The sequence below is a fragment of the Lissotriton helveticus genome, chromosome 11, assembly GCF_964261635.1.
Source record: "Lissotriton helveticus chromosome 11, aLisHel1.1, whole genome shotgun sequence".
NCBI lineage: Eukaryota > Metazoa > Chordata > Amphibia > Caudata > Salamandridae > Lissotriton > Lissotriton helveticus.
In genome coordinates this window covers 298,394,449-298,417,081 of record NC_136072.1, presented here as the reverse complement: position 1 = coordinate 298,417,081, position 22,633 = coordinate 298,394,449, and the positions used below count along the sequence as shown (strand labels likewise).

The 22,633-nt window shown below is 47.7% G+C and overlaps 1 protein-coding gene and 1 long non-coding RNA gene across 2 annotated transcripts in view; one reads left to right on the top strand and one right to left on the bottom strand.

Moving 5' to 3' along the window:
* LOC144790680 (prolactin-releasing peptide receptor-like) overlaps nt 1-22,633 on the bottom strand; it is a 698,727-nt gene that overhangs the window by 405,132 nt on the left and 270,962 nt on the right. The gene's annotated exons all lie outside the window — the stretch shown is intronic.
* LOC144790682 (uncharacterized) lies at nt 7,270-21,056 on the top strand. Its single transcript, XR_013602249.1, has 2 exons — nt 7,270-8,492; nt 20,825-21,056. It is a non-coding gene; the product is annotated as an uncharacterized LOC144790682 (long non-coding RNA).

The window sequence follows — 22,633 nt, the reverse complement described above, 5'->3', positions numbered from 1 at the left end:
AGAAACATGGAACTGAAAGCTAAACCTTGATTTATGCTAACAGTGCTAGGGAATACAATGAGATGTAGCAGCTATTTTCCTGAGAAGGTGTTTTTTTCTTGTCTTTCATGTTTCTTTGTGGATCTGATTTGTTGTCCATGCTTTATATGGTTGATTATGGCCTTAATATGGTGCTGATTTTGAAATATTGATCAGTCTATTGTATGCGTGCGGGGAGCGGACTGGTGCCAGGAGATGACGTGTGCTACACGTACAGATGTGGCATATATGTGAGGGCTGTCTGCCAGTGCTTGTATATGTGCTTGCTATGTATATCATCTGCTTGTGTAACTAGTGCCAGAGGACAATCTGGACGACGATGTTGTGGTGCCAGGAGATGCCTTTGTGCGGGCAAGTGGGCTTGCACAAACTGTTACTAGAGCATGGCGTGAGCCATAGGGAGGTGTGTGGCATGCTTCTGTGGACTGTATTTCAAAGTAATCCATAGAAGAACACCACACACCTTCATGTTTATTGTAACATGTTTACTTGAGCATGCATGACATTGTTGGATTGGGCCAGAGGTGGTGATGTGCAATAACAGGGACTGCAGTGTGTTTGCATGTCATTTATGTCTTTTGCAGTATTAATGTGTGCAGTTGAATCCGTCTGTCTCTTTCTGTGACTAGTGCTCCTGTATTTTTGGCCTGGAGAGGGTCACGCTTGAGTTTTCCATTGCACTTGCTGCTTTTACCAGGCCTTGTCCTGCTTCAGGCTTCTCAGACAATTTGCAAAGCAAATTATGCATGTCCACCTATCTGGAATCCAGCATAAGTTGACTGTGTTCCTGGCTCTCAACGTCCTTCCTTCCTAGTCACCCATGATCTCTAGCATTGGGCCTCCCTGGATGACTTCAGAAAACAAGTCTTTCCAGTCCGCTTCTAAATCTTGTGGTAGTTTAGGTCTCTGCTTGAGGGATGCTTTTGTTGATGTTTTCAAGGCAAGGACCATTGGTTGGTGCTTTGATGCCATCCTCTTATGTGCAGTCTTGGAAACCTCTTCTTTTGTAATAGAGATTTGAAGGATCTCACTTCGTACATGATGATTCATCCAAACATCAGAATAACTTTTAGAGTCGAAGGGTGTTAAACCATGCTCGACTTTCCCTATTGACTTATGTTTAGGCTTTCCTGTTTACAATTCCTATTTTTGGTAAATTCTGGTGTTTTTTTCTCCAGTGTTTTCAAGTTATTTCAATACCTTAAAAAAGCAGTGGTTATCAGTGAGTACACATTTTATGCCATTAGAAACAACAGAAACAGTGTTTTCCCAGTTTTTATGGAACGGTTTGTTTTCCGCACTGATAGTGCATGGTAAAAGAGGTCCAAATAAATGTTTCCCAATCAAACATATTGTAGTACACTGTACAATGCTTCTTCATTGAGTCTTTGTCATACTCGCTTGCTCTTTCCTTCCCATGTAAATGTTTATCTGTGAAAAGGTGCTTAAAACATTGGCACTTGAGATGGGCAGCGCCAAAACAGCCAGGACACAATTCGCTAACTCTGACCACTGACATCGCTTTCCATGCCAATACTGCTGCCCCATTGTGATTGTGATTTTCTGGGACAGATTCTGCAACATATGCGTCAAACTGGGTGCATATGCCTTCAGAGTTATTGAAGCAGTCAGATATGAAGCAGCACTTTTGAAAGTCCGAAAAAAATCCCCCTTTACTGAAGGGATCTAGAACTTATGCTGAGTACCACAGTGAGGCTTCATTGTCTTCAAATGCCATGATTGGTGAAGGGGCATATCTCTGCACCTTTGCAAGCTATACCTCATGCATTGTAAAATAAAATTTCCTGATTTGTTCCTCAAAATTTCTTTGCTTACCAAGTTGCCAGCACTCTAAGATGGAACATGTTGCTGTGCCAAAGTCACTAAAAGTGTCGCCCAGCCTACTCTCGAGGAGATGTTTCACATCTACACCAATTACGCAGAACACTTGGATAGACAAGGGTGCTTTCAGACTCGTTTTTTTAATATGTGCACTACAGCAGTCATGTTTTCCTGTAAAAATCTAGTATGCAGTAGAGTGCACTTTATTTCACATCACTATCAATATGAGAATGAAGATCCTCACAGTTCTTTTATTTGGCACCATCACTAAGCAAAAATTCTGTAAATGGTCACCACATGGATTATATAGCATTCGCAGCCTCTAGGACTGAGAACCACAGGCTAAATGACACAGTTGGGATGAATATTTTCTTTGATGCCACACAAAGCATAAAATGAGAAATATATGCGTTTTGTTCCTGCGCATAACAAAACAGTGCACTATAATGGACTACAAAGTCAATAGCATTCTTCATCAACTCCGAAGATTGTAAATATGCTTTCAGCATACCATCTAGCAAGTGGCAAGAATGCCTTACAGGGAAGCATTTCAGCTCAAGTATCGATTTTGACAAGTTATCCCACAACTTGTTCATATACATAGCTGAATCACTCCAAATGCAAACAATATTACTTCAATCTTTGTTGAACTTGGTAATAACTTTTCACAGCAGTATTCCAAGTGACACTGCGTTCCATGTTTTCCAAAAGTCTGATGTAATGTTTTCACCACTATCCTCACATATACCTGTCACTACACCTTGCATTGAATGTTTAAAGCCTGAGGTTATGTTATGTTAATAAGCTTTTAAAGCGCAGTTCTACCCAAAGGTGTCCTTGCGCTGAGTACTGCCTAACTGGTTTTCAGGAAATGAGATATCTTATTCAGAAAACAGCCATGTTTTCAGACCTTTCCTGAAGGAGAGGAGCTTGGTAGCATTCCTGAGATGAGCTGGTAAGTTGTTCCAGGCTTTAGCAGTACAAGCGATAAAACTACTGCCACTCCAATTAGCTTTTTTCACTCGGGGAATGGTCACTTGCTTTGCTCCAGAATATTGCAACGCTAATCCAGTGACATACCAATTAAGGCGTTTTCTCAGATAGTCATGGCCACTGCTTTTCAAGAACTTAAAAACCGTGCAAAGTGCTTTAAATTGTGCACGTTGTTTTACTGAAAGCCAGTGGAGATACCAAAGTCCCTGTCTAACTGAGACAAACCTTGGTGTGCCCTTTAACAACTTGGCTGCCACATTTTTAACCAGCTGGAGTCTGTTCAGATATTTCTTGTGAATATTCAAATACAGACTGTTGCAATAATGCAACCGAGACAAAATGAGCCCTGTGACTGCCGACCTAAAGCTATCATCAGGTAGGAAAATTTGTATTTTCAGCAATACTCTGAGGACATAAAAGCTCGTCGAAACAACCCCACTGTACCAGCTGGAGTCTGTTCAGATGTTTCTTGTGAATATTCAAATACAGACTGTTGCAATAATCCAACCAAGACCAAATGAGCGCTGTGACTGTCGTCCTAAAGCTATCCTCAGGTAGGAAAATGTGTATTTTCCGCAATACTCTGAGGACATAAAAGCTCATCGAAACAACCCCACTGACCTGATCGACGAAAGTAAGTTTGTTATGTAAAATCACCCCCAGGTTCTTGGCTTTCCTAGTAGGGATAGGGGGACGTTCCCATTTCTTGTAGCCACCAGTCCGGTGTCCAGAGGTTTGGATTATCACCAAAATGTATGACCTCCCTTTTGCCTGTGTTCAGTTTCAGGCAGTTTGAGGATATCCAGCCGGCAATGGCTTTCATGCAGTCACGGCATCTTAGGCCAGCTTCCACTTCTTTGCCTTGATGTAGGAACAACACGATTTGTGTGCTGTCTGCATAGGATGTTAATTGGAGCCCAAACAATCTTATCAGGGTTGCCAGCGGCCAACATAGATATTAAAGAGCGTGGGGCTAAGGGATGACCACTGTGTTTGGCAATTCACCTACTATCAATACTGACTCGCTAAAAAAGGGGGCTTATGTTTAAAATGGTTACACCCATTCTCTGTCTGTGGGTAAATGTGATTGTAAATATTGGGAAAGATTCTTACGAAACCAGCCATTTTACCTATCAGTGAAAGAATCAAACATAGCCAAAATGTTAAATATAATTGTGATATGCTGATTCTCTACAGTTTATAAAAAAATTAAGTAAGACCTAAAACATGCTTCTAAACCCTGCATCTTTAGACCAAAGACCACAAAACTGAAAAAAGCAAAAGAAAGAAGTGATATTTCAGTGACATCCCTAAAAAACTGAGGGTGGGCGGAGCTCACGGAGTTGCACTACATGGAATTCCATGGAGTTGTATAAAAACTCAGTGAATACTGCGGAGTTCTGCTCCGCCTAGTTAAAGCACTGTCATTCAACCTTTAACATATATGTGCACTGTAGCCACCTTTCAGTGCATGAAATGCCTTGTTTGGCAGCTGCGTGCTTTATCATTTTGATTTGGTGTTCATCAGCTGTCGTTTCTATAAATCTTTGTTGCGAGATAAATGCAGACTAGAGCATGCCCTTTTGGTGTTTACTGCGAAGCAGTGGCACACATAATTGCCAACACAAAATTCAGATGTTATGTCATATAGTTGATTTATAGAAGAAGACTCGGTTTAATTAAAAAATGATTGTGATTAAAAAGACCTCTGAGAGCATAGTCGCCTCTAAAATCATATTGAATTAGTTGTGGGTCGCAGAAGTAATTGCCAACAAACTTGCCTGCCAGTGTGAAATCTGCTTGGGGAAACCTTTTTTATTGTAAATAATAACTATATTATGTCAGAAACCTGACAAAGTATGCCTACAGCCCAAATCACAATGCTAGAATCACTATTTTAAAAATACAGTTAAAAATAACTTTTTATCACTCACACAAACACATCGCACGTGCATACACATACACACATTTTCTGGCACACACACAGACTCAAGCACAAGCACACACACACACTTACATGCACAAGCACACACCGACCACCCCTGCAGCTCTCTCCTCTCACTGTTGAGCTTCTGCAGCCCTCTCCCTCACCCTCCCTCAACGAGACTCCAGCTCATGCAGAATGTTGCTCAGCAGGAATCGCAGCTACAGGTTGCTGCTGCCCGTGAAGTGGGTCAGATGTGGTGAGGTCTTCCTCGTGGCTCAAGCTGCTCCATGGTGCTGGAGATGGTGCTCTTGCCGACAATGAAGTCCCGGCTAATGCCGTCCAGGCTGTGGCTTTCCTGCAGCTGCGTCAGACCAGCGTTGGGAGCCGGTGGGCTTCATTCAACTATGGCCCCCTGGAGCTCCCTCAACTCTGGCTGTGATGTACTGCGGGGGCCCGAGGGCTTCATATGTCTCACTGCCCCAGAGAGCAAAGAGGCTGAGGTGCATCCCAATGATCCGTGCATGCAGACTTCACACGATTCCCGGACATTCAGTATGATAATGTGCAATGTGAACCATAGAGAGCGCAAGACTGTAAAACAAGACTGACTACGTGATGCTAGCTGAAAGCAGCCTATTTTGTGCCACTCTGCCATCAACTGGTCAGTCAGAACATGCATAGTGCTGTCTCTCATCGTAACTGTGGTGAGGATCATGATGAAAGTGAAACCCAACCTCCCGGGCTCCAGTAAACTCTGCTACGCTGTGGAATGTGGAGTTTTTGCTAAACTCTGCATTCCAAGCGGAGCGCTGAGTTAAAAAAAAAACATAGCTACAGGAGGAGCCTAGTGCGGAATCAAGATGGCTGCGTGAGGGACTGGCTCCGTCAACCCCTTCCCCCAGCAGAAGCATCCTGATGCCTATCCTGACCTCAGACCCCACCACCTGATGGCTAAGCGGTAGCGGTGCCTTCCGCTGCGGTCCCGGTATGCCTGTGACATTCAGGGCCGATGTTACGCCATCCGACGAGATACGCAGCCTCCGCACAACGGAATCCGGGAGCTGGAGTGAGAGCAGGACCCGCTGCCTGCACCGTCGAGGACGGGGCCGAAAACCGGAAGTTGCCGGTCTGGCCCCAGAACCTGAGACCTGACGACTGTCGGCTGCGGGGGGTCCTGCGGAGTGTCGGAGGGCGATCGCAGTGCTCCTGTGTTGCCTCCTGCCCCGTGTGGAGTACCCGACCTGCCCGTAACCTGTAAGGGGATCAAGGGGGGAGCGCAGCTCCGTGAATAGTCTGTTGTGGGTGCGCTCCTCTGGACAGTGGTGGAGGTGAGGAGCAGTGGTGCCGAGTGGGGGCGCATTGCCCGCTGGAGCTGTGGAGAGCGGTGGATTGGCTGTGACGACCCTTAAGGCTAGGGACCTGAAGCTGCACTACCCCATGCATGTAGGAGGGCCAATGCCGTAGCTGATTTGAGGCGCATCAACCGGGGGCACTGGGGGCCCGAAATTCTCAGTGGTGAGTCTGGGGGACTTGTGACTTGTAGCAGTGGTGGCGCCTGGCTCCTGGGAGCGGTCCTGTGGTGCACCTCGGCAACTGGGCTTCCTGATGGCCCTGAATAGGTATGCCTGGCCCGACAACGATGATGAGGCACTGTGGTGAGGCTTTCTGACAGCGACGGCATTGGGGGACAGTGCATTCGTGGTCGACGTCACGGTGCTGCTGGTATTGCTTTTGGGCAGTCATATCAAGCCTCAGATCCGAAGGACAGGGGGTTGTGCAGACCACCTGACACATATAGCGGAGCCTCCAGAACTGGGGGCCCTGGCATAGCTTGTGAATTCGCCACCCGTCGTTGCATACTGTAGGCAACGCTACACACACCTGGGATTGAGGTTGAGGCCCTTCGCGGTGTCGGACCGGCCATCAACGGATTGGGAGGGACCTGGCTTGGCGCTTAGACCACCGAATACTAAGGGTGGGCGGCCAGCTACGCTCCGTGCACGGAGTGCACGGAGTGCCGTCTCCTACGCATTTTGCGTAGCGGGCATAGCCAGGCGGCACTACGCGCGCTCCGCAGACGGAGCGTAGCCGGCCGCCACCCGCCTCCCTCCCGCCCTCCCTAAATACATCAATAAAAGTATGCAAAGCTATTAAAAACACTTACCTTGTCTGCCGCGTCCCCGGGGCTCCCTCTCGCCGTCCCCCGATTCTCGCCGCCATTTCGGGTCCTAATGCGCATGCACGGGCGGCCGCGCATGCGCATTTCTCATGAGGAATGCGCATGCGCGGCCGCCCTCGCTTGCGCATTAGTATCCGGGTCGGTGGCGGCGCGAATCGCGGGACGGCGAGAGGGAGCCCCGGGGACGCTGCAGACAAGGTAAGTGTTTTTAATAGCTTTGCATACTTTTATTGATGTATTTAGGGAGGGCGGGAGGGAGGCGGGCGGCGCGGAGTGGGGCTACGCGGAGTGCGCGGGTGGGCGTAGTTATGTGCCCACTTCGCGTAGCTCCGCGGAGCCCCACTCCGCACACTACGCCCAGGGTTACGGAATACCCGCCTACATCTCTGCTGACTGAACTAGGCGCTATGAGTCTGCTACGTTGGCTATCCAGATCGAGACGAAGCTGCAGAGCAACGCAGGGCTGCCTGAGGAAGTGCGGTAAGCACTGGGTGAATTGTCGAGATCAGTGGCTTGGAGCGGTGACCGGAAGACGATCAGATGGCCACAGAGCAAGATGCTGATGAGTCCTTGCCCAGATCCTCTAAGGGGTCGAAAGATATCCAGTCTAACAAGTTAGACCGATACACGTTGCCTAAGGGCTCCCCTACTGACCTGAGGAGGGCCCAATCGTCGGGGGGAGACCCTCTGGGCTCTCCTACTGAACCAACACTGACGGATGTAATGGCAGCAATCAATGGAATCCAGACATCACTGGGTCAAAAGATGGAAGACTTAGACACCAAGCTGGACACCGTCACGATTGAGGCCAATTTGCTAAAGGCAGATCTAACGAAGGCAAGTGAGAAAGGAAAATTGCTCGATATTAAAACGGCCAGCCTGATCGACGACGTTGCATTGCTGCAATAGAAGGTACGTGATCTCAAGACCTCACGGGACCTGACGGACTGGAAGCTCGACGAATATGAGGGGAGGGCTAGGCGTAACAACGTACGCATCCTTGGCGTGCCCGAAAAATCGGAGGAACCTGCACCAGATCTATTTGTGGAGGACATAGTCCTCAATCATCTCAAGCCCAAGGGACTGAGCAACCTTTTCACGATCAATCACGCCCACAGAGTGCCAGGGTGGAGGCCCAGGCCTGGACCCCCCTCGCCCGATGATTGAAAGAGTTTTGAACTTTCGTGACAGAGATGTGATTTTACAGGTGTCACGTGCCGGGCCTCCTTTGCGATACGGAAATGCAACGCTTTCCTTTTTCCCGGATGTCACCCAGATGGTACAGAAACAGCGACAACATTTTCTTCCAGTGAAGAATAAACTGAGGGACAAGGGACTAAAGTATTCCATGATGTTCCCGACTCGTTTGCGGGTGGAAGTAGAAGGGAAGGCTGGGTTTTTCAACAACCCTGAGGTGGCGTCAGACTGGCTAGACAGGAGACATTCGAATGGGCCGGAAGGCCGAGACCAGGGTGGAGGAGATGACTCGCAGGAGAAGGAATGAAGAAGGCCGTAAGAACTTTCATGCAGTCTTGAAGTGACAGGTGGTGGGGAGGTTCCACAGTTCATTCTTTGACTAGACTCAGTGCCTGTATTATGACTGTGGGGAGCCCCGGGATCTGGGGATGTGTTTCGGGGGGCAGGGAGTGGGGTGCGGGGTTTAGGATTCCCTCCTCATCACTACCTTTAGTTAGTTAGTAGATTAGATATAGGGCGACAGGCACACTGCTAGTTGGGGATGGGCAACAGCCATATGCAGGGGTGCAGGGAGGGGGACGGGTCTGGGGCGAGTGGGGATTTTTGAGTTCGACAACGTATTGTGTGCAAAATTGTTTGAACTGTGTTGTTCCTTAATTATTTTTTTTCGCATCAGGAGACAAAGCTTTTATTGTAGTGCATCCATACCGTTTAAATGTCAAGTGCTAGAAGGGGATCGGGATAACTGTGATTAATTGGAATGTGAACGGTCTTGGGGACAAAATTAAGAGGGGAATGGTGAACCAGGTAATTAGATGGCACTCCCCGGATGTAGTGCTACTGCAGGAGACTCATCTTATTGGTAATCGCTGCATGGCCCTACACAGAGGGGGTTATAAATTGGTAGCACATGCTGGATTTACCGCAGGGTCTAGGGGAGTTGGTATCTTGGTGAAAAATGATTTTCCCCTCAGCATTCAGGCCATCTGGTCTGACCAGAGAGGCCGCTACATCGGTATATCGGGGCAATGGGAGGGGAGGACAGTTACTTTTATGTCCATTTATGTCCCGTCCGGCCTACAATCTGACACCTTTAGAGACCTGAGCACAATTTTCCCTACACCGCAGGCAGGTCTTCTTGTGATGGGGGGTGACTTTAATGCAGTAGTGAATGGAGAAGTTGACAGACATCCAGCCCGAACGCTGTGACCGGCACAGAGGTGGCTCCCCGAATTCTTGGAAACAACAGGACTTGTCGACGGCTGGAGGATCAGTAACCCGAGTGGGGCACACTATACACATGTGTCCGCCGCACACCACAGCCTGTCTAGGATAGACTATGTACTGTTACCGGCAGCTCAGGCTGCGATGGTTCGGGAGGTGCGACACCTGGGAAGGGGAATCTCCGACCACTCTCCGATTTGGCTCCAGTTGGAGACCGGTCAATCGGATGTAGGTAGGGTAGCCCCAATTAACGCGTGGTGTTTGAAGGACCCCGCCACCAAGAAGGAAATAATTAAGATTTCGGAAAGATATTTCCAAGAAAACAGGGAAACGGTGGACTCGGCACAAACCCTGTGGGAGGCATTTAAAACTGTTATGCGGGGGGAGGTTTTGTCCCTGGTCGTGGGGAAAAAGAAGAAACTACAGGCAGAAATGGAGAAGGCAGAGGCGGAAGTAATGAGGCGGGAGGCAGAGGTATCTAGGGCAGCTACTCCAGAAGGTATACACCGGCTAAAGTTGTACCAGGACAAATATAGAGACCTCACTAGAAACAGGGCTACAGCTCAGAACAATGAGACTCAAAGCAGGATTTACGAGCATGGAGATAAAGCTGGCAAACTATTTGCGTGGCTTGTAAAGGGAGATTGGGCGTCAAGGCTGGTCCCGGAGTTGCAGGGCGAAAACTCCAACATGATCAAGGACCCGCAGGCCGTAGCGGATGAATTCTCAGAATATTATAGGGGGGGTATTCACCTCGGCAGGGACATACTCGGAAGCAGACAATATGGCAATGATCAACGATATCCAATGTCCGCGCTATCAGACGATGACCGGGTATATTTAGATTCCCCACTTACAAATGATGAGATAGCGCTGGCCATCAGGGGAGTGCAGTCCGGGAAGTACACGGGCCCGAACGGAATCCCCATAGAACTTTATAAACTGAGTGCAAACAAAATTGCTACATTTGTTCATTCCATGTTCGTAGAGAGTAGAGAGAGGGGACAGCTCCCATACGACCAGCGGGTGGCGAATATTTTGGTCATCCACAAAGCAGGCAAGCCCAAGACGCTATGCTCCTCATATAGACCTATCTTGTTGCTGAACGCTGAACCTAAGGTCCTAGCTAAGCTGCTGGCGACAAAGACTCGTCAAAGTCATTAATACTTTGATACACTCTGACCAATCTGGCTTCATGCCGCGCCGTAATACTGCTCTTAACCTGCGAAGGCTACGCGGAGTACTGGGCAGGACCCCAACGATCCAGGAACCAGCAGTACTAGTGTTATTGGATGCCACTATGGCAGTTGATAGGGTTGAGTGGCCCTGCCTGTTTGCAGTGTTGGGGAAGAAGGGCTTTGACCAGAGTTCACTAATTGGGTGTACCTATTGTATGCTAATCCTCTCGCTAGAGGGGTGGTAAATAATCGTAAATCCGCCGACTTTCTCCTTGGCAGGGGCACGAGATAGGGATGCCCCTTATTCCCGCTCCTGTTTGCTTTGGCGTTGGAGCCCTTGGCAGTGTGGGTTCGGTGGGACCGGTCAATCCGAGGACTGCGGTGGACGCTGGAATGGGAGGACAAAATCTCATTATACGCCGACGATATCCTGCTTTACCATACCAATCCAAGGGGATCCCTAATATGTTTCCTGGATGTGCTTGCCATATTCTGGAGATACTCCGGGTTTGCAATCAATTGGTCGAAATCAGTGCTTTTTGTTCTTAGAGGCGATCCTCCGGTAATCCCGGAAGCCTGCCTGACACAAATTGAATCGATGGGGTTCTGATAGCTCGGCATCTATGTCACACTTGACCCCAAGTTAAGATATGCCCACAATCTGGGCCCCCCCTTTGGCTCGATTTAAGGGAGACGATGTGCGATGGCGGGCACTTCCGCTCTCACATCTGGGTAGAGCAGTGCTTTTCAAGATGATGGCCCTTCCCCGGTTCTTATACGCACTCCAGAACGGCTGCCTATTTTAGGGAAATAGAGGCCCTTCAGAGACAGCTTCTTTGGGACGGCAAGCCCCGTATAGCTTTCTCCAAGCTCACTCTCCCATGGTATGATGGAGGGATTGGGTTGCCGGATCAAAGGAAATAGTATTGGGCCTCCCAATTGGCGGCGGTGAATCATGTCATATACGGCCCCCTATGGACCTGGGGTATGCGATTGACTGCTGGCAGGTGCCCCGGGGTGACTTCACTAGGGCGCTATACGCCAGACCTGGTCGGTTTCCCCTGGCGGACCTACGGCCCATGCAGTACAGGTGTGGCACACAGCCAATAGACATCTCAAAAGGGAAGGGAGGCTCACGCTTGCCACCCCATTATGAAGCTCGGAGAGGCTGGGAATTTTATGGAAGTCTAGGGGATTCGACAAGTGGGAACTCATCGGGATCACGCAGATCAAAGATATCTGGGGAAAGGACACAGTTCACACATTTAACTCCCTCAAGCAGCAATACCACCTTCATGACAGGGAGCACTACTGTTACCTTCAAATCAGACATGCTCTGCTCACACACATCCCTAGAGACACAACGCTCCCTGGAGCTTCCCCCCTTGAATACCGGGTGCTAGACGGTCACCTCCCAGAGAAGACAACCTGATTAATATATAAAAAACTCATTAATAATATGGAGGACCCGCTGGTACCTATTAAGACACAATGGAGTGCAGATGGAGTGGAACTAGATGACGAGGACTGGCAGAAGGCAGTCTCCTCTCCACGGGTGGTGGCCATACAGATGAGGCTCAGATTAGTGCAGCTAAAGGTTCTCCATAGATCGTATGCCACGGGGCCTCGTCTGGTTCGAATGGGTAGAGGGGAGAGTGGGGAGTGCCGTAGAGGATGCTGAGAACTTGGAACTTTCATGCATATTTTGTGGCACTGTACGGAGGTGCGAGATTATTGGGTAAAGATACTTGATGGCTTGCGGGATGTCCTGGGGGTGGAGTTACGGCCGAAGGCCCGCAGATGTATTTTAAATGTTTGGGAACCCACAGATTTGTGTGTGTATAAGAAACAATGGGTAACGTTAGCATCTATGGTAGCCAAGCGTAATATCGCTCAGTTATGGGGAGCTAGAATTAATGCTTTTCTGTTTGATCTTTTTTTAAATGTATATCCATTTCTAAGTTATGAGATTTTAAAATGTTCTGTGTAATTGACTGTTGTTTTAATGAAGGATCTGTCTAACTTAAAATTGCCCTCTGGCACCGAATGCCTCCAGGCCTGATGATTCTTTACCACTGCCTGTGTTACTATCTTCCAAACTCCATGTCTATCCAAGACTGATACTCATTAACAATACCTGGTTAGGAGGTGACAGTGGAAGGTATTTATAGATGAAATGACAAAGGTTGGTAACAGAGGCACAGTAAAGGTGTACTCAGCATACCACAAGATAGATGCCCATCAACTGCCACAGGGTAACTGAGGACCTCAGGTGGCAATGACAGCTATGCCAGCAACGCTTGTTACTTAGGTACAGACTGGATGGCACATAGTTTGCAGCAGTTCATTTTGCACGCAACTGTATTCTCAGGCTTGCAGCATTCTTGCTGCCTCTAATACCACCATTCTTTCTCACGTAGGAGGTCTAGTTACCATTTGATGGGCCTAAATAGGTAAAATAATGGGATTGATACTTAACATAATGGTTGTTATTCTTGGTTACAATGTGGCCTTAGGTTTCCTGGCAGTTCCAAAGCCTAGCATAATGATATGGCACTGATATTATGTTGATAATTCTAACATAATGGTAGCAAATCTTTAGCAAAACACTTACCCAGCACAAAGTAGTTCTTGGCGTACAACAGACACCAACAGCCTGGTGCCATTCACTTCTGACATAATGCTGTGGAATCATGGCAATTCATAGCATAGTGGTGGCAATCATGATATGATCATATTGACTGTTGTCATAATTGTAGCCCTTCCATTATGGTGCAATTTCTTTATATATTGGCATCCATACCCATGCACTTCCTTTTATGTTTAACTTAAGTTCTGGAAGATGTGTTGAGGAGTAGCTTGCTTATCCACCTTCCACTGTTATTAGCAGATGATGTCCCCTTTGTCTGTAGGCACTTTTAACAAAGTCCATTTCCCCATCCACAATCCACTCACTAATCCATCAACTTTACTGTTCATCCTTCCAGGCACTCACACATTCATCAGTCAGGCACCCACTCATCCTTTGACGCACACTTCCTTTCATTCTCCTATCTTTCTATACACTCATTCATCCAGCCATGTATCTTTGCACTCTGAATCCATTTATTCTCCAGTCATTGGCCATTTCTCTGATTAACCCTTTCACCCATCTACACAATCACATAATCAAACTCTCCATGAAGAAATGCTTTCCATGTTTATTAAAACACATCTATTGACTTTACTAACTCTTCTTTTAAATGTAGACATGCAAAGTCGTTATGTTTAACTACATCATTTGTATATGAAAATAGATGCAATGGTAGCATTCAGTTTCATAATTATTAAAAGGTTGGGATAAATTCCCACAAAGGAGAATTTGTTTTACCATTATACATAACCCTAATGTTACGGCAATCCATGTCAACTATTGTTTCCTTCATATTTTACAACAAAACTCCACAAAGTGACGTGGAACGTATTTTTTCCTCTTGCACAGCTCACCAACAGTAAGTTGGCAAGCATGAGTGATAAAAATCAGATGCTAGACCACCTTCTGGCGAGATTTCTCAACTTGGGTGGTCTTGTCAGGTCGCTACCGCTCGACTTGAGAAACCTGCAGCTTGCGTTGAGGAAGCTGACGCTCGAGTAGAAGATCTAATCGAGTGACAGAAAGAAGCAGCACCCTTTTGTCCTACACATGGTGTAGTGTGCGCTGATTTTAAATCATGAGCCAAACTCCTGGCACTAAAAATCAGCACAAGCAGCGCAACTTACAGCACTCCGCTGCTCGCAGAACTCTGCTGAGTTTTTCGGCTCTTCGCAGAGTTCTGCTGTTAGAAATGGGGTTCTCTAGTTGGCAAGGGCTTGCACCTTTGTCCAAGTAGGGACCCTTCTTCCTAGTCAGGATAAGGGAGTTACATTCCTAAAATAACCCCTGCTCACCCCCTTGGTAGCTTGGTACGAGCAGCAGGGTTATCTTAGAGGCAGTGTGTAAAGTATTTGCACGTAATTGAGAGTAATACAATGTAAGCGCTACAAAAGAACACCACACCAGTTTAGAAATATAGCCAATATTTTCATACACAAGACCAAAAACGATACGAATCCACAATACAGTACTTAAAAATCTACAGTGATCAAAATAAGCTTTAAAAACAGTTCCTTGATGTTGACAGCTCTGTCAGCAGCTATCACAGCGTCGTGAGCAAACAAATCCAAACAGTTCAGGCTGGTTGCGGCGTTGGGGACCCGCTACGGTATGGAGAAGACCTACAAACAGTACCTGTTAGAGATGCAGGGCGCCGAGGCCCTTGAAGTCACTTGTGTTGCAGGTCGAGCTCCTTTCTATTGGGATCAGGAGCACTGGAGTCGGCAGGCGTTGGGTGCTGCGGTGCGAAGTGCAGCGGTGCGAGACGGGACTCGGTGGCAGCATCAGATGGCATTGTCAGTGAGACCAGGGTCGCGGTGTGATGTGAAGGCGTTGCTCATCATGGTGCTGGCAGGTCACGGTGCAAGCAGCGGCTACGACGTTGCTGAAGCACTGTCGTCGGCTGACGAACGGGAGTCGATGGTGCCGGCACCGGTAGGCCAAGGCTGCGGTCCGGGATGAGGGCGGTGCTTAGTGTAACTTTACACGCGGTGCCCTCGAACCACGGTGCAAGCAGCGGTATCGATTTTGCGTGGAGTGCCATCATCGGGGAGGCCAAGGCATCATCGTGAAGCGAGGCGGTGCGGAGTACGGTGCCCACAGGTCGAAGTGAAAGCAATGGATGGGTGGTGGCGTCAGCAGGTGTCGTCGGTGAGACCAGGCTCGCGGTGCAATATTGCAGCGGTGCTCTCTGCGGTGCCTTCAGGACAGCGAGTCGGCAGCGGCCTCACAGACGTAGTCTAGTTGCTTTTCTTCTGTCGCAGCACAAAACACACATTTCCCAGTCCTGAGGGCAGGAGAGCTGGAAGTCTTTGCTGTTCCTCAGACTTCTTGAACAGGGGGCAAACTCTACCTCAAGCCCTTGGGGAAACTCACAAAAGTAGATTGCAGAAAGTTCAGTCAAGTCCTTTCACTGCCCAAGACAGAAGCAGCCACTGTGGCCAACAAAGCAAAGCACACAGCAAAGTGGTAGTCCCTCCTCACAGTTTCTCCAGCTCTTCTTCTTGGCAGTGTTCTTGATCCAAAAGAGTTCTAAAGTTCAGGGATCTGGGCCATAGTATTTGTATCCCAAACTCCTTTTATCCTCTAGGCAGAGGGTGTCTGTGCCCAGCCAGAACCAGTTCTGCCTTCTCTGGTGTGATTTCCCGGCAGGGGGTGGAGACGGCATTGTCAGAGGCAGACCAGGCCATTTGAGGTGCAAGGAAATCTCCTCCTTCTTCCCCCATCATAGCCCAGGTCTATTCAGCCCTTTCCTGACCTACCTAGACTATCGGGAGCCACCCTTGATTCCTAGCCATCTCCTTGTCCAAAACCCAGGCAGGCAATGCACATCCCAGCAGAGGCACACGGGATGACTGAGCAGAGAAAATACCTACTTCTTAAAAGTGGTATTTTCAAACACAGAATGTAAAAATCACCTTTACTAAAAGATGCATCGTTAGATTCTGAGTTCAGGCATACTAAATGTTATTTTCCCACCTAATTCCCAGGGCCAATTATATTTATAAGATGTTATAAACAAACTTCCTGTTCTGTTCTATGGGGAACAGGTAGCCTTGCAATAGTGAAAAACAAAATGGGCTGTAATTCACTATCAGGACATGCCAAACACACCAGGGCATGCCCTACCTTTCACATACACTGCACCCTACCCACAGGGGTACTTTGGGCCTACCTTAGGGGTGCCTGACATGTAAGAAAAGGGAAGGTTAGGGACTGGCCAGTGTGTGCACGGGCCAAGTCAACATGACAGTTACAAACTGCGTGCAGACTTTGCAATAGCAGGTCTGAGGTACGTTTTCCGGGCTACTCATGTGGGTGGCACATTCCGTCCTGTAGCCCACGCGTAGCATTTTAGTCCCAGGCCCTGGCACACTCAGTGCACTTTACTAGGGGCTGGCAAGAAAACCAAACAGCCAATCAGGGAAACACCAATCGATAACATACTTTACCACAGGAGCACTTGCACTTTACCACTGATCAGCAGTGCGAAAAGTGCACAGAAACACTACGCCAGCAAAAACAGAGTCAAAACCGGGAGGGCAGAAAGCAAAAAATCAGGGGAAACATGCCAAAAGATGCCAAGTCTAACATCTGCCTACTGCCAATGAATAGCAGATCTCCCATCCACTTTCCTCTGTGTTCCCCCTCTCATTTTGCGTGTGGGTGAAGGGGATGCTGTTAACTGAAGAGACAAAAATGACATTACCGAAAATGTAGACCAATTAGGCGGACTTGACGTTGTCAGAAATGGTTTTGGACCAGTTGTTGATTAAGAGTACCCCTTACCGCCACTATTTACGTTGGTGCCACATGTGTGAAAAACAATAGGTAATACCCTCAAAATGTCTCTAACATTCTGGGAACCACATCCTGGCCATTTCTTAAGTGGGTACTGGAAATGTATTCTCCCCTCTGGGGATAGATTTCTAATGCACACATTTATTGCAGCATGTCTCCAATGCTGCCAGGGCCTGGTGACCTGCCATCTCAGAAATGGTTTGCCAAAAATGGCTTTAAGCATGCTGACAAGAGATGTGTTGGTTAATAAAAGACCTGTCTATATCCCAGGGAACTCAAAATGGGACCATTCACTGCAAGTGAGGCTGAGTTGTTTACTCATCATCACCAACTACCTGGTGATCCCAATACAGATTGGGGCAGTGCACTGCAATACACACAAGTAATGTGTTGTCCTCAGCACAGACATTAACCATGACATTTTGATCTTGTGCTCAGGAGACTACATTAGTGAATTATGGCCATTGTCTGAAACCGTGGCTTTGTTTTTCACTGGTTGTGACCTGACCTCACTTTGGACGGGGGTAGGGATACTCCGACAAGCAATTTGCAGGGTGTCATGGCACCTGTTTGCAAAGGGATGCTTTGGGGGTGCCTGGGACTTCCACAACCTCCTCCTAAGAAGGGGTGCCCTTGTGTGCACGCAGACTACGTGCAACCTCTATGTGTCCGTGGTCATTGTGGCTCCTGATAGACATTTTGCCTATGGGCCTGCTTCTGCAATAAGTTGCAGGCTCAACAGGCTCAAACGCAAAGGATTCTCTCATTTGCATTGCATCCACTTAGGATCATGCTGGTGCACATTTAGCACCAGTGTGATGCCTATTACAAAAGGAGCCGTGCAAGTGTCTACGACCCCATTAAAATACCTAAAATACTCAGGGCCCCCACAAGCCCAGGGAACAGCCACCTCTCCAGGTCTTAATTTAAAAACAAAGTGTGGGGGGCTCGAGCTCGCCCCCCCCCACAGTTGCCTGGGGACCACCACCTCCCCGGGTCACTAACTATTCAAAGTCAGGAGTCCGTTGTGGACCCCCGGCCCTGGGGACCACCACCTCCCTGGGGCTATGTTCAAGTTGGGAGGGGGCTGCACGGTTTACAATGGCAGGGCGAGAGCACTCCTCCCGCCCTGTCATTACATACTCCTGCTTCACTTCATGGAAGCGAGAGCAGGAAAACTGCTCTTGCTTCCATGAAGCGAAGCAGAATTGGTTTTGGACAAGGGAGCTCCCCTTGTCCAAATGCAATGCTGGCTCCTGCAGGAGGCGGGGAGTTGCAGGGGCACTGGGGCTCCCCCTGCGGTCCCCAACGTGCAGCCAGGCCCCTGGGAATGGGGTCCCCTGGGCCAAAAGTGGCCAAGGAAAGGGCGCTGCCCCTGTCCTTTAAATATCATTTTTTTAAATTAACAAATTGGCCATGTCCCCGGGGCCAAAATCAACCTCAGGAAGGGGGCCACATGGCCCCCTTCCTGTTTAAAATAAATAAATGGCTCAGGCCTTCGGCAAAATTAAGAGAAGGGGGCCACACAGCCCCCCTTCTAAAAAAGTAAAAGAACAGGGAAGCCGACCAGGTACTTCTCAGTGAGCCCCACACAGTGGGATTGCTGAGAGGTGGTCTGAGGCCACGCCCTTTTTTACACAACTCTGCAAACGCACCTCTTGGTGCATTTCTGGTGGGGGATGAGGTCCTCTTGTGTCCTGAGGACCTCAGCACTAAAGTGGACTTCATTCCCCGAGCAGCGGTGAGCCAGGCGGCGCGTTTGCAGAATGGTGTAAAAAGGAAACGTGGCCTCGGACCACTCTCAGCAATCCAGCTGTGTGGGGCTTACTAGATATAACAGGCGGGCTAGTTGGCCCCCAGGGACACTCAGGAGGCAAGGAGACTTTATCCTCCAATCAAGAGCGCGCCCGGAGGCATCTTTGCAGAGTGGTGGAGAAAGAGGCCGTGGCCTGTGTCCCTGTCTCAGCAATCTCACTATCTGGGGCTTACTGGATGTGTCAGGTAGGCTAGTCGGCCCCTAACGACTCCTAGCAGCAAAGGGGACTTTAATTCCCATCCAAGAGTGTGCCAGGAAGCATCACGCGGGGGCTGAGAAAAAAGGGGGGTCCCAAAATGCCTTTCCCCATGTTAGTTTCCAAGGGAAACTTTAGACAAAGCTATAGCCTGAACTGCTGAACAGAATTACACCAAATTTGGCAAGAAGGTAGCCCTCGGTTCAGAAAGAGCCCTTTTTGTTACATGGTGTACATCCGTTCAGTAGTTCCTGAGAAATTAGAAAAAGAAAAAGTTTTGATATCTGTGGCTGCAGTGGGTTCGCGAACCCTACTGGGCACAAGCTTCACTCTGATTGGCTGCCAACACTCCAAACCAGGAAGTGCTGGCAGCCACCTTGTGAGTCACAAGAAAACAGTAAAACAAAGGTTAAAAAGCAAGAAAAGGGGGCAGGGTAGAAACACCCTGACCCCCTAGGCCTGCTCAGGGGGTCCCACAAGGACCCCCAGGGCTCAAAAAAGCATTTTGTTTTAACGGCAGAATTCGCGCTGGGTGCTTGAATCCTTCAGAGACAATAAAAAAAAACAAGTGCGGGCTTCGTGCTTCGTTGTATTTAAGCCCCCGGGTGGGCCAGGTCCCCGGGGCATCAGTAAGTATGTTGCGGGGGCCCGCGGGGCTCCCGCTGCCCTGAGGACTGCCACCACCCCGGGGCTCATATTTTAATTAAAAGAAATGTATTGGGGGGACTCGATCCCCCACACACGCCCTGGGGACCACCACCTCCCCGGGGCTTTTCAAATTTAATGCAGGGGGCACGCGGCACCCCCGCAGCCCCGCGGACTGCCACCTCCCTGGGACTCAGTTTTTGAAAAATAAACAAATGTATGGGGAGGGCACCAGCACCCCCACACACCCCGGGGACCACCACCTCCTGGGGCACTGTATATTTAAATTCCGGGGTCCGTTACGGACCCCCAAGCCACAGGGTCCTCCACTCCCTGGGGCTTCAAATACGTTGGCCACCCTCCCGGAGCCCTTGATCGCCCTGGGGACCACCACCCACCAGGGCCGGCTCCTGCAGTGTCCCAGGGTGCCCACCCCTGTGACACTGCTGTTTCCTATGGCAGGGCGGGAGCCCTGCGGCTCCCGGCCTTCCATAGCAAACTCTGCTTTGCTTCATTGAAGCAAGAGCAGGGAAACATGCTCTCGCTTCAATGAAGAAAAGCAGGATTGCTTTTCCACAAGGGGAGCTGCATGTCAGCACCTCCCTTTGTGGAAAAGCAATGCCGGCTCCTGCAGGAGGCGGGGAGCTGGCAGGACCGTGGGGAAATCGGAGATCCTATATATGAAAAATACCAACCTAGGCAATTGTATTATCTTGTCTATACAATGATAGAAATTATTACAGATAAATCATACATCGCATTAATGAAAAAGATTTTGATACACTTTTACTGCAGTGTCAATAGTATATTTTAAGTAAGTATTATGTATTGCTCTACCATTGTTTAGATAGATTACAATCAGTTCAAATTAGTGGACGGTAATCCTGAATCCTGCAATTATATATATTTAACGTCCTAAATGAGCACTGAAGCAAACCACTTTCTATAGACTTGACTTGTTTATAAGTCTTTCTTGTCCATTTTTTGGGGGAATACAAGTATATGCACTTTAGGTTGTTTTAACTATGAGTTGTGTGGTTATCTTGTCACAACTTATTTGTTTGGATCTGCAGCTCTTAATGTATGGAGATATTTTATTGTGATTTTATATTTAATGTCTTAAATAATTGTATTTCATTGTACACATTTTTTTAGGTCATAAGTGGCTGTTCCTGAAGAAGGGGCTGGTTCGCCGAAACGCGCGTCGAATTTATTGCTGTGCCACATTTTTGCTTTTTCTATTTTCTGATGGTTTTTGATTTTGGTTTTTAATAAAATTGTATCTGATTTGTTCTATATTGCATATAGACACAAGTCTTTTTTAATGATGTATGTACCTTATAATGTGTCTTTTTTAAAATTAAAATTGTGACGATAAAAAGCAGAATCTCATTTGTTAATGTTTTGATTCCCCTATTTCTATCATTGTATAGACAAGATAATACAATTGCCTAGGTTGTTATTTTTCATATATAATTGTCCATGACCTAGGAATTGAATTAATTTTTAATTCAGGGGGTCCTTGATATTTACACTGTGGAATCAGAGATCCTCCCACGGTCCCGAACAGAGAGGGTAGCCCCAGGGGATGGGGTCCCCAGGGCCAAAAGTGGCCTGGGAGGGGGAACCAGGCAGCCCCCTTCCCGTTTATTTAAAAATAAAATAAAATAGGGGTCAGGCCCTGGGGATGGCGTCCCCAGGGCCCAAAAAATGGAAAAATAACGGGGGGCCACAGCCCCCCTTCTAAAATTCTCTTTTTTTTTAAGCTGCATCGCGCCAGAGGCCCAGCCCCCTTCCAGCAGCACTCTGCAAATGTGTCCCCTGGTGCATTGTAAGTTGGGGAATTATTTCCCCTTGAATACTGAGGGACCCTGGGGGCCAAATAGCCCACCAGGTACAGACACTCACTTACCACCACTCATCCATGGAAATACACAGACACCTAGTCAGTCATGCAAAGAATCAATCACACTCCCATTTACTCACCTATATAGTTATACACACACCACCTCATTTATTCATACAGATCCTAACGCATACTTACTCTCTTATATAATCACTGATACAAGTACACACTCATCCATAGAGCCACTTTCACAATCACTCACTCTCATGTATTGTCATTTATATACACCAACTCTCACATACACTGCCTTTTACATATGTAGTTACTTGGAAATGTACCACTGAGACACCCATTCACTCACCAACACACCCATACACACACTCACCCACCCATACAGCTGTTTCCACATGCACTATTAAGCCCATACACCCAGAGAATCACCCACTCACACATCTATGCACAGAGACACACTACCCACCAACACACACACTCAGTCCCCCATACAAATACCCAGGCAACCAATCAATAACCCATATAGTCACTTATGTAGCTACTGAGCAACCCATGCAGCAGCTTACACAACAACAGACAGACTGATACAGACATTCAAACAGTTTAATCAATAACCCATGCATTCAGTTAGACACATTGAATCACTCACTTATACAGCCAGTCACGCACCTACTAAATCCTCCATTCAGACACTTATACACCCACGCATTCTTCAGTACACCTTGGCATATATATAAAACATATTTAAACTTTACAGAAACACACTGTCACTGGATGATGTCATCAGTGATGTCAACGGTGATGTCATTTGTGATGTCATCAGTGATGTCACTGACCATGTCAAGAATGATGTAATATGTGACGTCATCAGCAGTGCATTGCGGGGGCGCGAGATATAGTTAGCTGAACTAACTATAACAGCAGAATTTCTAATTTTTTTTACGAGTGAAATGTCCAACTAACTATAACATCCCTGAAACCTATGGTTTTTTCAGTGAATTTCAATGTTTTTTTACATGCTAATTTCTAACTATAACGTCCCTGAAACCTATGTTTTTTTCAGTGAGATATATATATATTCATATTTATATATATACATATATATA